The sequence below is a fragment of the Scyliorhinus canicula genome, chromosome 1 (assembly GCF_902713615.1).
Source record: "Scyliorhinus canicula chromosome 1, sScyCan1.1, whole genome shotgun sequence".
In the NCBI taxonomy this organism is placed as follows: domain Eukaryota; kingdom Metazoa; phylum Chordata; class Chondrichthyes; order Carcharhiniformes; family Scyliorhinidae; genus Scyliorhinus; species Scyliorhinus canicula.
The window spans coordinates 288,775,183-288,787,823 of record NC_052146.1 but is presented as its reverse complement, the minus strand read 5'-3'; positions in this window follow the sequence as shown (position 1 = coordinate 288,787,823).

The window sequence follows — 12,641 nt, the reverse complement described above, 5'->3', positions numbered from 1 at the left end:
GGGGGGGGGGCATTTTCACGGTGATCATTTCAAAATAAAAGATTGCAGGGAAGAGGAGGAGTCGGCGGGGGAGGGGGTGTCACTGCTTGAGTTGATTGGCAATTTCCCCAGCGGCCCATCAGTAAAACACAGGCCAATTAGAATTAATTACCTCTGCAGATTGCTGAAAATTCGGACGCAGAATCCAGATCCAGAAACCACATCGCATTCAATTCTAAGTTTCAAGGAAGTTGAAAAGTCACACAGTTCCGGTGTTCTCTCAATCCCAGCCCTGTTGCTGAAGTATGGAACTAGACCCCGATACTTTTCTTGATAATGGGTTTACTCACAGAACGTAGCATGGGGTCTCCTGCCTACCAGCACACCCGGTGTCAAAGCCTTTGTGTTAGGCTTTGAAAGGGTCAATGTGTGCGACGATGTGTGTAAAGAGCACCGCCCATAATGATGAATGTTCTTCAGCAGTGAGGCATTTAGTTCAGTTGTATGAAATAAACCGATAGTTGTTTGGAAATATCTACGCCCTCATAATCATAATGAAGCTAGACTAACCAACATACAGCATGGTGGCAGCGGTGATCGACCCCAAAAACACTCAAAATGCAACATAAAAATACTAAGCTGTCAGATTTGCAGAGGTGGCAGCAAAACTGCCGAACTCTGACTCAGTTGAAGAACTCCAAGGCCTGAATCTTTAGGATCCACTGAATTTCCTACTCAGTTAATAAAGTGCCCGGCCCATGCCGTCCACAGAGTCCTTGGGGATAATATCTCTGCCGTCTCTGACTGCCGCACTGCTAATTCATATGCTAATGAGCCTTGATTGGAACTAGGTGGGTTTTCCACCTCTCACCCGGCACAAACCCCCGCTTTGCAAAGCTGCCAGCCAATTTGATTGGTCAACAACACACCGCTTCTCGTGGAAACAGTGCTGCAGTGGCAGGAAGAGGAACTGCACGGAGTTGCCTGAGACGAAGGGCGGACTTCTCTCTGCGGCGGCAGATAGCTCTGGCAGTCCGTTACCCGGTGGCGAGAATGGCGGGATCCCGCACCAGGGGCGAAATTCTCCCAAAACGGGAGAAATCGTCAAACTGCCGTAAAACCCGGGCGGGTTTTACGGCATCGCGCCCCTTCCCGACGGGGGACCGATTCTGGTCCCCCGTCGGGGCTAGCAGCCCGACGTCGGAGGCTCCGACAAGTCGGGTTTAACGAAAATCGTTAAGCCCGTTTGTCGGACTTAGCGCCGGCTGACGCGTCATATGACGTCAGCCGCGCATGCGCAGGTGGGAAGACTCCACCCGCGCATGCGCGGGTGACGTCATCGCGTTTTTGCGCGAAACCCGCGCATGCGCGGTCCGGGTTGCCCCTCAGCCGCCCCGCGTATTGATACTGCGGGGCGGCGGAAGGACAAATAGTGTGCGGGCATCGGGCCCGCTGCCCGCGATCGGTGGGCACCGATCGCGGGCCCATGGCACCCTTGGCACGGCCGTGGTACTGCCGTGCCAATCGGTGCCATGATTATTTTTTTCCAGGTGGTTACGACGTTTTTACGAACGGCAGGACCAGGTGTGTTTGCCGTTCGTAAAAAGGTCGTAAAGGGCTGGGACTTCGGCCCTTCTAACAGCTGTGAATCGCTGCCGGCCGTAAAAAAACGGCGGCAGCGATTCATGTCGGGATTTCGGCGGGGGGGGGGGGGAGAATAGCGGGAGGGCGTCAAAAAAGTCGGGAAGGCCCTCCCGCTATTCTCCCACCCGTCGTGGGGGGGGGAGAATTTCGCCCCAGATTCTTCGCTTGGTGCCTCATTAATTATGCTCAGGCGAGTTCCCTTCTGAATCTCCTGACAGAACGACAGCTGCTTCATCTGCTCACTGTCAGCTGGCTGGTTGGAAGGTTCTGCCACCATATTTAAATAGCAGCCCAGCAAACACATATCACTCTCTCCAGCCAACTTGTCTTCACCAGACCGTGCAGGGTGTCAGCAACCCAGAGGGAAAAGGCTAGCAGCCTCAGGAAGATACCTGTTCCTCAATTCAACCACTCTTCCACCGAGCCCATCGCCTGTGAGGCGCCCATGTCCCATTTGCGCCCATACCCACTGCATCTGGAGTCTTTATCCATCCCTTTCCAGTAAGCAATGTAACATTCCTTTGACCTCCTTGTTTGTGAGCTTTCTGTGCAGCCTGGCCATAGTCCAGCTTCCTTCCCCTCAGTTTTCCCTCTATCTGCCATTGTTGATCAGCTTCATCCACCTCCTTGCCCCACTGCCCACCATTCTCTGCCCTCCCTGCTTGCACAGCCGTCCTTTCACATTGGACCATCCCCACCCCACCTCCAACGGTCTAACTTGGCACCCCACCCCAGTCAAACTCCAGACCTTACGGCGGCTGTATGAGCCCCACAGCACAGTGCTGTCCAAACAGATACAGTGTGAGTCGCAAGGGGGAAGGAGGCTCCTGTACTCCCCAACAGGCACTGTACTGATTTGAATCCGTGACTAGGAGGGTCCATGGGTCCAGCCGAATGGGGCTGCCGTGAAGACCGGCTCAGGAACGGAGGCTCTGGCCTGCACCAGTCTCAGGGGCAGTGCAGCACTCTGGCAGAAAGGCTTTGTTGCACTCACTTCAAAGCCTCTTGTGAAATGAGGACCACCTTGTGCACCCCACTCTTCAGCAATTGCCTTTCAGAAGAATGCAATTTCATGTTGGCGTGATGCAAGATTGGAAGACCTGATGAGACACCAGCGGCCAGTTGTTTTAATGAGCATTCACGGGATGTAAATGAATGCAAATGGAATTCATGCCATCACCTAGCGGGAAGACTGACCCGCCACTGTGCTGCTATTGGGAGAATTGCAATGTGATTTTATGCCAGCAAGCTTCCGAAGTTTTGGCTCCTGCTAGATTCTCCGCTCCCGAAATGCGGCCAAATTAACTGGGCGAGCTTCGATTCATATTTCTTTCCAAGAACAAAATTGCATAACGCTCTGCTCAGTAAAACATTTGAAGCAGCCCAAAGTGGGAAGCATTGGGTTGACACACTTTCCCCACGTCCCCCTTATGTTGACTTTGGCGACCTATTTTTCAGTAGTTCGGGCCTGGGTTGGCGTTCATTTGACTGGGCACGTTTGCTTTGGAACAAATTGAAATGGTTCCTTTCTTTTAACCTCGCCAGGCTGGAAACTGCCCATCTCTACGAAGCTGCCCGCCACCGCAGAGAGAATTCCGCCCTTCGTTGCCAGACTTTGGCAGACGTGGACGGTTTATGACAATTACGCCTGTGTTCCCTGACAGGTTAAAGATCCTCATGTTGCTGGTCTGCCAGATGAGATTTTAAACCTCCCACAAATATCTTGTTACGAACAGCAAGAGAACAAAAGTTGAAACTGAAACTGGAAGAGTCCTGAACACACGTCAATCCTTCTTTTTAAACTGACAAACTTATGTGACGGGCTTGACCCTTCAGCACAGGGCCCGGTCAAGTGCAAAAGGCCTGAGCAGCATAAATTCTACCGTTTCCCAGTAGTTCCTGTTCAGAAAAAGGTGGCAGCTGAAAGCATCAAAGGAGTGGTTAAAAAACTTGCAGGAATAGTTCAATTTGCAGGAATTTTCTCTCTGTCTCGCTGAGCAGCGGAATCATTTGGGGGAAATGCTTACCCTGTCGAAGATATTCAAAACGCATCTTTATTTCTCATCGTCAATGGGGTCAGGGATTGGAGCTCCATGCTCAGCCGGACTGGGGTCACCTCGGCTGCCTGACAAGCTGATAATCAGCTTCTTCCCAGTTCCTGAATTCCAACTGGATGGCACCTGGGCTGGATGGCCACACTGCCGGCCAGGTGTATGGACTTGGGCAGCTCCCAGTTATCAGCTGTGTTTGAAGAGGATGCTGTCTGTAGTGTCCCCTACGTAACAGCTTATCGATCAGCCCTCTCACTTGTTGTGTTATGTACTCTGGGATAACACAGGCTGCAACTCGATGCAGCTTTGACCAAAAGATACTCCAGACTTTGAAGTAAGTTCAATGTGATTTATTGAACCATTAGCACAGTTCTCTGAGTCCGACTCTCCTGCTAATCTTGCTATAGTAACTCAGTCTAACTAACCAGTCTGCTCTAAGCCATGTGGTGGGTGTGATGCTTCTGATCTGCCCCTGTCCTACTCTCTAAGTGTCTCCTGTGGAAAGAGACAGAGCATGTGTGCCCTGTCCTTAAATATGGGTTGTGTAATACCCCCTTGTGGTAGTGTCACCTCTGGGTGTCTTGACTGCCCATTGGTCATGTCCTATTCTATGTGTTCATTAGCTGTATGTCTGCATGTCATGACGTCTCTGGTGCTCCCTGATGCACTATCAATTACTACAAAGACGAGAATAGTGAATAATTGAGGCTTTATTGAGCAGAGATTTGTGGCCTCCTGTAGCTGCTACCAGAATTGGAGCAGCTCCAGTGAGCACACACATTTATATGCTGCCTAGTGGGCGGAGCCAGCAGGCAGGGATTTACCCCCGTACCTCTAGTACAGGAGCCTTACCATACTACATCTAGTATACAGGTACTACATCTAATATACAGGTACTACATCTAATATAAGTTAGTGGTGACTACCTCACTCCCTCTAGTGTTTACTTAGTCGTGGTGTATTTACATTAACCCCTTGTGTATTTACAGTGATGTAAATCACCACATTACTGATAATAAATGTCCTAAAATACCTCCACCTTAGAGGAAGTAAAAAGATTAATTATCTAAGAATAAGGGATTCTTCCTGTTATAACCTGCCTGCTTACCATTGGCTGGGGACTAATGACAATCCCACAATCCTGTGGGAGTATGAGCTTCCCCAATGAGGGGGTGGTGGAGAAATCATTAGCAGACTCTCTGCATAAATAGAGCTGGCCAGTTTGGAACCAGCAGAGAGAGAGAGGAGTGAGCAGCAAGGGAAATTGCTGCTGCTGTTGTATATATATCCTGAAAACTTATGCTGGATTCTTCATGGCCCTCACAAAACTTTCAAATGAATTTTTAACTTGCGTAGAAAAGATGAAGTACTTTTTTGTTTATTCGTTCATGGGACATGGGCATCTCTGGCTGTGCCAGTATTTATTGCCCATCCCTAATTGCCCTTGAGGGGGAAGTTAAGAGCAACCATATTGCTGTAGGCCAGATCAGGTAAGGACAGCAGATTTCCTTTCCTAAAGGGCATTAGTGAACAAGACGGGTTTCTACAACAATCGACAATGGTTTCATGGTCATCATTAGATTTTTAATTCCAGATTTTTATTTAATTCAAATTTCACCATCAGCAGTGGCGGGATTTGAACCTAGGCCCTCAGAACATTACTTTGGGTCTCTGGCTTACTAGTCTAGTGATAATACTACTACACCTGCATCTTCTCCTAACATTAAAAGAACTCGCGCGCCAATCTTCTTCTTTTCAACTTAAGTTATCTAATGATAATTGCTAATGTAATGTAAAAGGAAATGTGCGCCTTTCACAACCTTAAGCTTTGCATCAGGAGAATAATTCTGAAGTGTGGGTTGTAATTTAGGAAATACATCAGCCAATTTGCAGACAGCAAGCGCCCACCAACAGGAATGTGGCAGTGAACAGGTGATCAGTTGCAGTGAGAATGGTTGACGGATTAATATTGGCCAGCACGCCGGTTGGGGAGGGGGGGTTCCTTTCATAATGCTAAGGGATTTGTTATGTCCACTTCAGATCTGAGAGGTAACTCATTCGACACTGTGGCATTCTATCACGACAGATTTCAAGCATCAGCCTGGATTATGTGCCCACGTCTCTAAAGCAAGACTGGAATCCATAACCTTCTGTCTCAGAAGCGAAAGTGTCTTCCAGTGAGCACCAAATAAACTCTGATTCGCATTGGGTATTTCCACTAGTGGGAAAAACTAGAACCCGAGGGCACAGCCCCAGACTAAAGGGACGATCCTCTAAAACTGAGATGAGGAGGAATTTCTTCAGCCAGAGGGTGGTGAATCTGTGGAACTCTTTGCTGCAGAAGGCTGTGGAGGCCAAGTCACTGCTTAGAATCACCAGTACATCATTTCAAAGTGAGTTCTGGAAACTTGTGCAGATAGAGCCGCGGTTAAGAGTTCAGCCTGCAAAGCTGCCGTGACCACTCTGATCGGCATGGTCAAAAATGATGCCGAAAAAATATATACATGAATGCAGGCGAGTGACTGTAATCTGTTGATAAGAGATATATGATTCCAATTTGATGAATCCATTTAGTCATTTCTGTGTCACTGGTTGGCAATATTAGATTTGATGCATGAAATAACTTGGGTCTTTGGGGCTCAGTGAGCAGAGAAGTAAGGATCAGTGATGTCTATCAAACTAATTTGTAACTATTTTAGCAAGCCTGGCGTACAGACAGGCGGGCATAATAACCACAGATTGACTGTGACAGATCCTGATCTATAAGCGGTGTATTAGTAATTTCTAAACAATTGTGGCCCTTATGATTACCCTTTGTCATTTGCTTCAGCCATCGTCAAGGTGACTTGAGGCAATACAGTAGAAATAAAGAGGTGCTGTTCCCCCTGATGGATGGCTATTGTTGCTGGAATTGATGTTGAAATAGTTTCAAACTTGCACCATCCTTTCCTCTGAGCATTGAGTAAGTGGGTGCATTAATGATCTGGAGCTACTGTCCAATTTTCATCTTTGCCTGTCATTGTCAGTCCCGTACCAGCCTCCCCGAACAGGCGCTGGAATGTGGCGACTAGGGGCTTTTCACAGTAACTTCATTTAAAGCCTACTTGTGACAATAAGCAATTTTTATTTCATTTCATTTCATTGTTTTTCCTCCAGAATTGCCCCGTTGGGTCAAAACCATTTTTAAAGGGGCACTTTTGTTAAATAAATATAAGTATTGTTGAAAAAAGACATTTTGTCAAAGCTTTTCATCTTATACTCATCAGGACAATTGCAAGCATACCAACATCATTGGAAACAACAACTATATGCTGTATGAGAGGAGATTATTGGCAAGTGGACACTGATTAGTAGTTTGGACTCTGTCCCTTGCCAACCATTCTCCTCTCATACAGTATATAGTTGTTGTTTCCAATGATGTTGGTCTGCTTGCAATTGTCCTGATGATTGCAAGACTAGACATTTTGACAAAATGTCTTTTTTCAGCAACACACAGGTTCTGTACGACCAAGCGACTATTAAAAAAACATAAAAGCTTCCTCAGCCAATCCAGCTTCTTCCTTCCATCGTGTTCAGTTTCAATATCCACTCCTTCATCTTTTCCCACCCAAAACCATAATCTTCAGTTTCCTGTTGAACCTGGAGTTCATCCAGTGTTGAAGTGGAAACAGTTTTTCCTGGACTTGCTGGAAATATATTCCTTGCAATCGCAGCATTGGTCTGAATTTTTATTCTATAGTGCATTGTATCTTATGTAGGTCTTTTTACATGAAAAGCTTTTGAAGTGCATAAAGCCTTGGCTCCAATGTTCTATCCTTCACCGACTGGCTATGTGAATGCAAACGATGAATGAGGGAGTAGTTAAAAGGTAGGGCAAGTTGAATGGCTAAGAGCCTGAGTGAATGAGAAGGAATGGAGGAGACGGAGGTAGTGGTGCCTTCAACATACCCTGCAAACTGTGTAGGACAATGGGTTTCCTTGCTTGAGGTGTCCAGGTCCATAATACTTGGCAAGTAGAATATGGGCAAAGCCAAATTTATATTTGTTGCTCAATGTATATCGGTATAACCTGGAAAATGGTGCTGACCATTGTCCACCTCACCCGTGCTGTAATAATATTAGTGGACGGGATTCTCTGAGCCTCCGCGGCGAAATCGCGATTGGTGGGGCGGGGGGGGCGGAGAATGGGCGTTGACGCCGGAATCCCTGGAGAATCTCCGCAAATTGCGCGCGCGCGGTCCATGTGGCACGCGTAGGGAGCCATTGACAGAGGCCCCCCTGGCGATTCAGCGAGGTCAACTGGCCGAGTTCCCGATGCCGTGGTTCTAACTACGTTTTGCTTGTCAGGAACGGCTGGCGGCGGCTGCGGATTCTGTCCGCGGCTGGCGGCGGTTGCGGATTCTGTCCGCGGCCGCCCTGGGGGAGGGGGGGGGGCGGGGGGATCCTTCACCAAGGGGGGCTTCACAGGCGGCCAGGAGAGCAATCGGGTGGCACCGATCCGCGGACGCGCGTGATCTCGGGGAGGGGCAGGGGGGACCTATATTTTTGGTGCTGCTCCGCGGTCCGAGTCTGCCATGTCGCACGGGGCGGCCACCACAGGCCGTCACCATGGGCATGCACGGACTCCCGACCGGAAGTGCAGGGCCCATATCTGCAGCCAGAGCTGTGAGAAACACTCCCGGGCTCTGCTAGCCCCCTGAAAATTGCCTGCAAAGTCCAGAATGAAACGCCTGCGTTTTGACGCTGGCATGGGGACATAGCCCCATTACTGGAGAATCCCGTCCAGATTCTTTCCCCTTATGCTTCCTGCATGGGGCTGGATCTGACCTGCTTAATGGAAATAGCAAAAGATGGAAAAGTATTTACTGTCCAAAATGACCTAAGTTATGGGCCCCTTGGAATTCTGTAGGTGTCCATGCCATCTCAAGTGAATATCTCAGTGGGAGAATTGCAAAACTTTTTGAGAAATGGCTTAAAAAGGCAGGAGATTGGGAAAATACATATGTATTTTTAAAGTCATTAAGCCTTCCAGAGTCATCAACTATGAAGTGTTTGTCACCAGTATCCCTGGATCTGCAGACAAGACACGGCACACTTTCTTCCCGTTCACTGTATTAAAAATGGAGATAAGGTGATAAACATTGTCCATAGTCGTTCACATTGCAACAGACGCAGCCTTTAATTGTACAGGATCCAATTGGCTGTCAGCCAAGGACTGAGGAATTAACGGCAAGGTTTCCTGGTCCAACCTGCATGGGAAGTGTCACGGGAGGGCCGGATAATTTGACGGGCCAGCAAAAGGTTAATTAACTTTGGGCGGGAATTTCCAGTCTCACAATGGGCGATGCCAGTAAATCCATTTTGTGCCAAACACCTAAATATTGGAATTTAGGGAAAATAATAACAATTTGATCTCCTATGAAACATTTAGAATCTTAGAACCCCCCCAAATTACTTCACAGAGAGGACATTAAAGACATCACAAGTTGATGGCTAGGCACGTTGCAGCCTTCAGGACTCAACATTGAGTTCGGCAGCTTTAGATTGTGCCTTTTATCCTCTATCTTAAACCTCTTTTTTGAAATATCCTTCCATGTATTGTCTCAATGCAACCCACCCCCCAACTCCTCCCCTTCTCTTACCAGGCCATCCCTCACACCTATACTTTAATGTCTAACACATTCTCCCTCTTTTCAGTTCTGATGAAGAGCCAAAGGACTCAAAATGTTAACTCTGCTTTCACTCCTTACAGATGCAGCCAGACCTGATTGAGTTTTTCCAGCTTCCTCTGTTTTTGTTTCAGATTCCAGAATCCGCAATATTTTGCTTATTTTCACAAGATGATAAATTTGGTTTGAAAGAAAATCTTTCTACACATTTGATTTAATTGTTCCCCAATACTGGACTTAACTGTTTCTTAAATAATTCCAGTATACTGACCTCAACCATTCTTCCTGGCAACCAATGCCAGCTGTTAATCAGTCCTTTTGGAAAGAAATGTCACCTGGTGCCAGTCAGAAGCCTTCCCTCCACAGGCTTGACCTTGTGCCCTGATGCGACAACAACAGCATCAGATTTCTGTCTTCAAGTTCTTACCTGACATGGGGGGGGGGGGGGGGGCTAGATTCTCCATTTTGGAGACTAAGTCCCCACACCGGCGTGAAAACGATGATGTTTTACATCAGGAAAACTGGCGCAAAATGGCTACCGGTTCCCCGTTTTGCTGAGGGCTAGCAGGGAGGCAGCGTAGAGCTCGCATCGCCAGCTGCTGATAGGGCCCTGAGCATTTCTGGGTCCATGGCCACGCATGCGCACGGCGGAAGCCTTCAGTGGCCGCGCCGTGCTTCGTGGCAGACTCAGTCCGCAGACCCAGACCGCAAAAGTAGTGCCCCACTTCGACCGCTCGCACGCCGCGGACCGCCCACCTACAGTGTCCCCAGATCCGAATGAAGCCCCCCCCCCCGCCCGCGGATTGGCCCTCCCCCTGACTGTGGCGGTGCCAGGCTGAGTCCGCAGCAATCCACGCTAAGTTCTCGACGGGTGAGACCATGAGAGTCCCACGCCATCGGGAACTCGGCCTGAGGCCGTGAATACGTATCATTGACGTGGTAACGATTTTGGCGTCGGGGAGTGGAAAATCCAGCACAGGGCCTCCGTTCCAGACCGAGCCATATAATTTCATTCATTTTTATTTCCTTTAATACAAGCAATCAAGGGGCAGCACGGTGGCACATTGGTTAGTCCTGCTACCTCACGGCGCTGAGGTCCCAGGTTCGATCCTGGCCCTGGGTCACTGTCCGTGTGGAGTTTGCGCATTCTCCCCGTGTTTGCATGTGTTTCGCCCCCAAAACCCACAGATGTGCAAGGGTAGGTGGATTGGCCACGCTAAATTGCCCCTTAATTGGAAACATTTTTAAATGCAAGAAATCAGTTTAATTGTTCCACTTTACGTTACATTTTGGGTTATAATAGACTGCTCCCCAACCCCGCCACAATCAGGTGCAGCCCAATCCGAGCATTGAACAGTGCCCCTGGTAATTTTGCGATATGACACAAGATCCCAGTTTCTCGGTATATTCATGGCTCTTATTGGGCAGGATTTTCCACATGGGCTTTTCAGGACCCTGTCATCAGGGCCAAATGGGGGTCAGAAGTCAGCACTGTATACAGTCTGGAGGGAGTTGCCCTGGAATTCCTCATCATCAACTCTGGACTCCATGAAGTCTCATGGTTTCAGGTTAAGCATGGGCAGAGAAACCTCCTGTTGATTACCACGTACCGGCCACAATCAGCTGATGAATCAATACTCCTCCATGTAGAACACCACTTGGAGGAAGCACTGAGGGTGACAAGGGCACAGAATATGCTCTGGGTGGGGACTTCAATGTCCATCACCAAGAATGGCTCAGTAGTACCACCGCAGTACGAGCTGGCCTGGTCCTAAAGGACATAGCTGCTAAACTGGGTCCCCAGCATCACAGATGTCAATCTTCAGCCAATACGATTCACTCCACATGATATCAAGAAACAGCTGAAGGCAGTGGATCTTTCAAAGGCTATGGGCCCTGACAATATTGCGGAAATAGTACTGAAGACTTGAGCTCCAGAACTGCAGCAGGTGGTGAGGGAACCAATAAGAGGAAATATAGATTTGACCTCACCCTCACCAATCTGCCTGCTGCAGATGCACCTGTCCATGACAGTGTTGGTAGAAGTGACCACCGCACAGTCCTTGTAGAGACAAAGCCCTGTCTTCACATTGAGGATACCCTCCATTGTGGCACTATCACCGTGCTAAATGAGATGCACTTCGAACAGATCTAGCAACTCAAGGCTGGGCATCCATGAGGCGCTGGGGGCCATCAGCAGCAACAGAATTGTATTCAACCACAACCTGCAACCACATGGCCCAGCATATCCCCCACCCAACTATTATCATCAACTGAGGGGATCAACCCTGATTCAATGAAGAGTGCAGGAAAGCGTGCCAGGAACAACATCAGGCATACCGAAACATGAGGTGTCAACCTGGTGAAGCTACAACACAGGACTATGTGTGCCAAACAGCATAAACAGAAAATAATAGACAGAGCTAAGCGACTCCACAACCAAAGCATCAGATCTAAGATCTGTAGTCCTGCCACATCCAGCCGTGAATGGTGGTGGACAATTAAACAACTCACTGGGGGAGGCGGCTCAACAAATGTCCCCAGCCTCAATGATGGAGGAGCCCAGCACGAATGTGCAAAAGACGAGGCTGAGGCATTCGCAACAATCTTCAGCCTGAAGTGCCGACTGGATGATGCATCTCGGTCTCCTCCGGAGGCCCCCAGCATCACAGATGTCAGTCTTCAACCAATATGATTCACTCCACATGATATCAAGAAACAGCTGAAGGCACTGGATACTGCAAAGGCTATGGGCCCTGATAATATTCCGGAAATAGTACTGAAGACTTGTGCTCCAGAACTTGATGCACCCCTAGCAAAGCTGTTCTGGCACAGCCACAACATGAAATCTACCCAGCAATGCGGGAAATTGCCGAGGTGTGTCCTGTATACCAGAAACAGGACAAATCCAACCCAGCCAATTATCACCCTATCAGCAGCAAAGTGATGCAAGGAATCAACAGCGCAATCAAGTGGCATTTACTCAGCAATGTTTTCAAGATAAAGATAGATAGCTTTTTGAAGAATAAAGGAATAAAGAGATATGTTGTTCAGGCAGGAAAGTGGAGCTGAGTCCACAAAAGATCAGCCATGATCTCATTGAATGGCGGAGCAGGCTCGAAGGTCCAAATGGCCTACTCCTCCTCCGAGTTCTTATGTTCTTATAACCTGTTCACGGATGCTAAGTTTGGGTTCCGCCGGGGTCACTCAGCTCCTGACCTCAGTACGGCCTTGGTTCAAACATGAACAAAAGTGCTGAATGCCAGAGGTGAGGTGAGAGTGATTGCCCTAGACATCA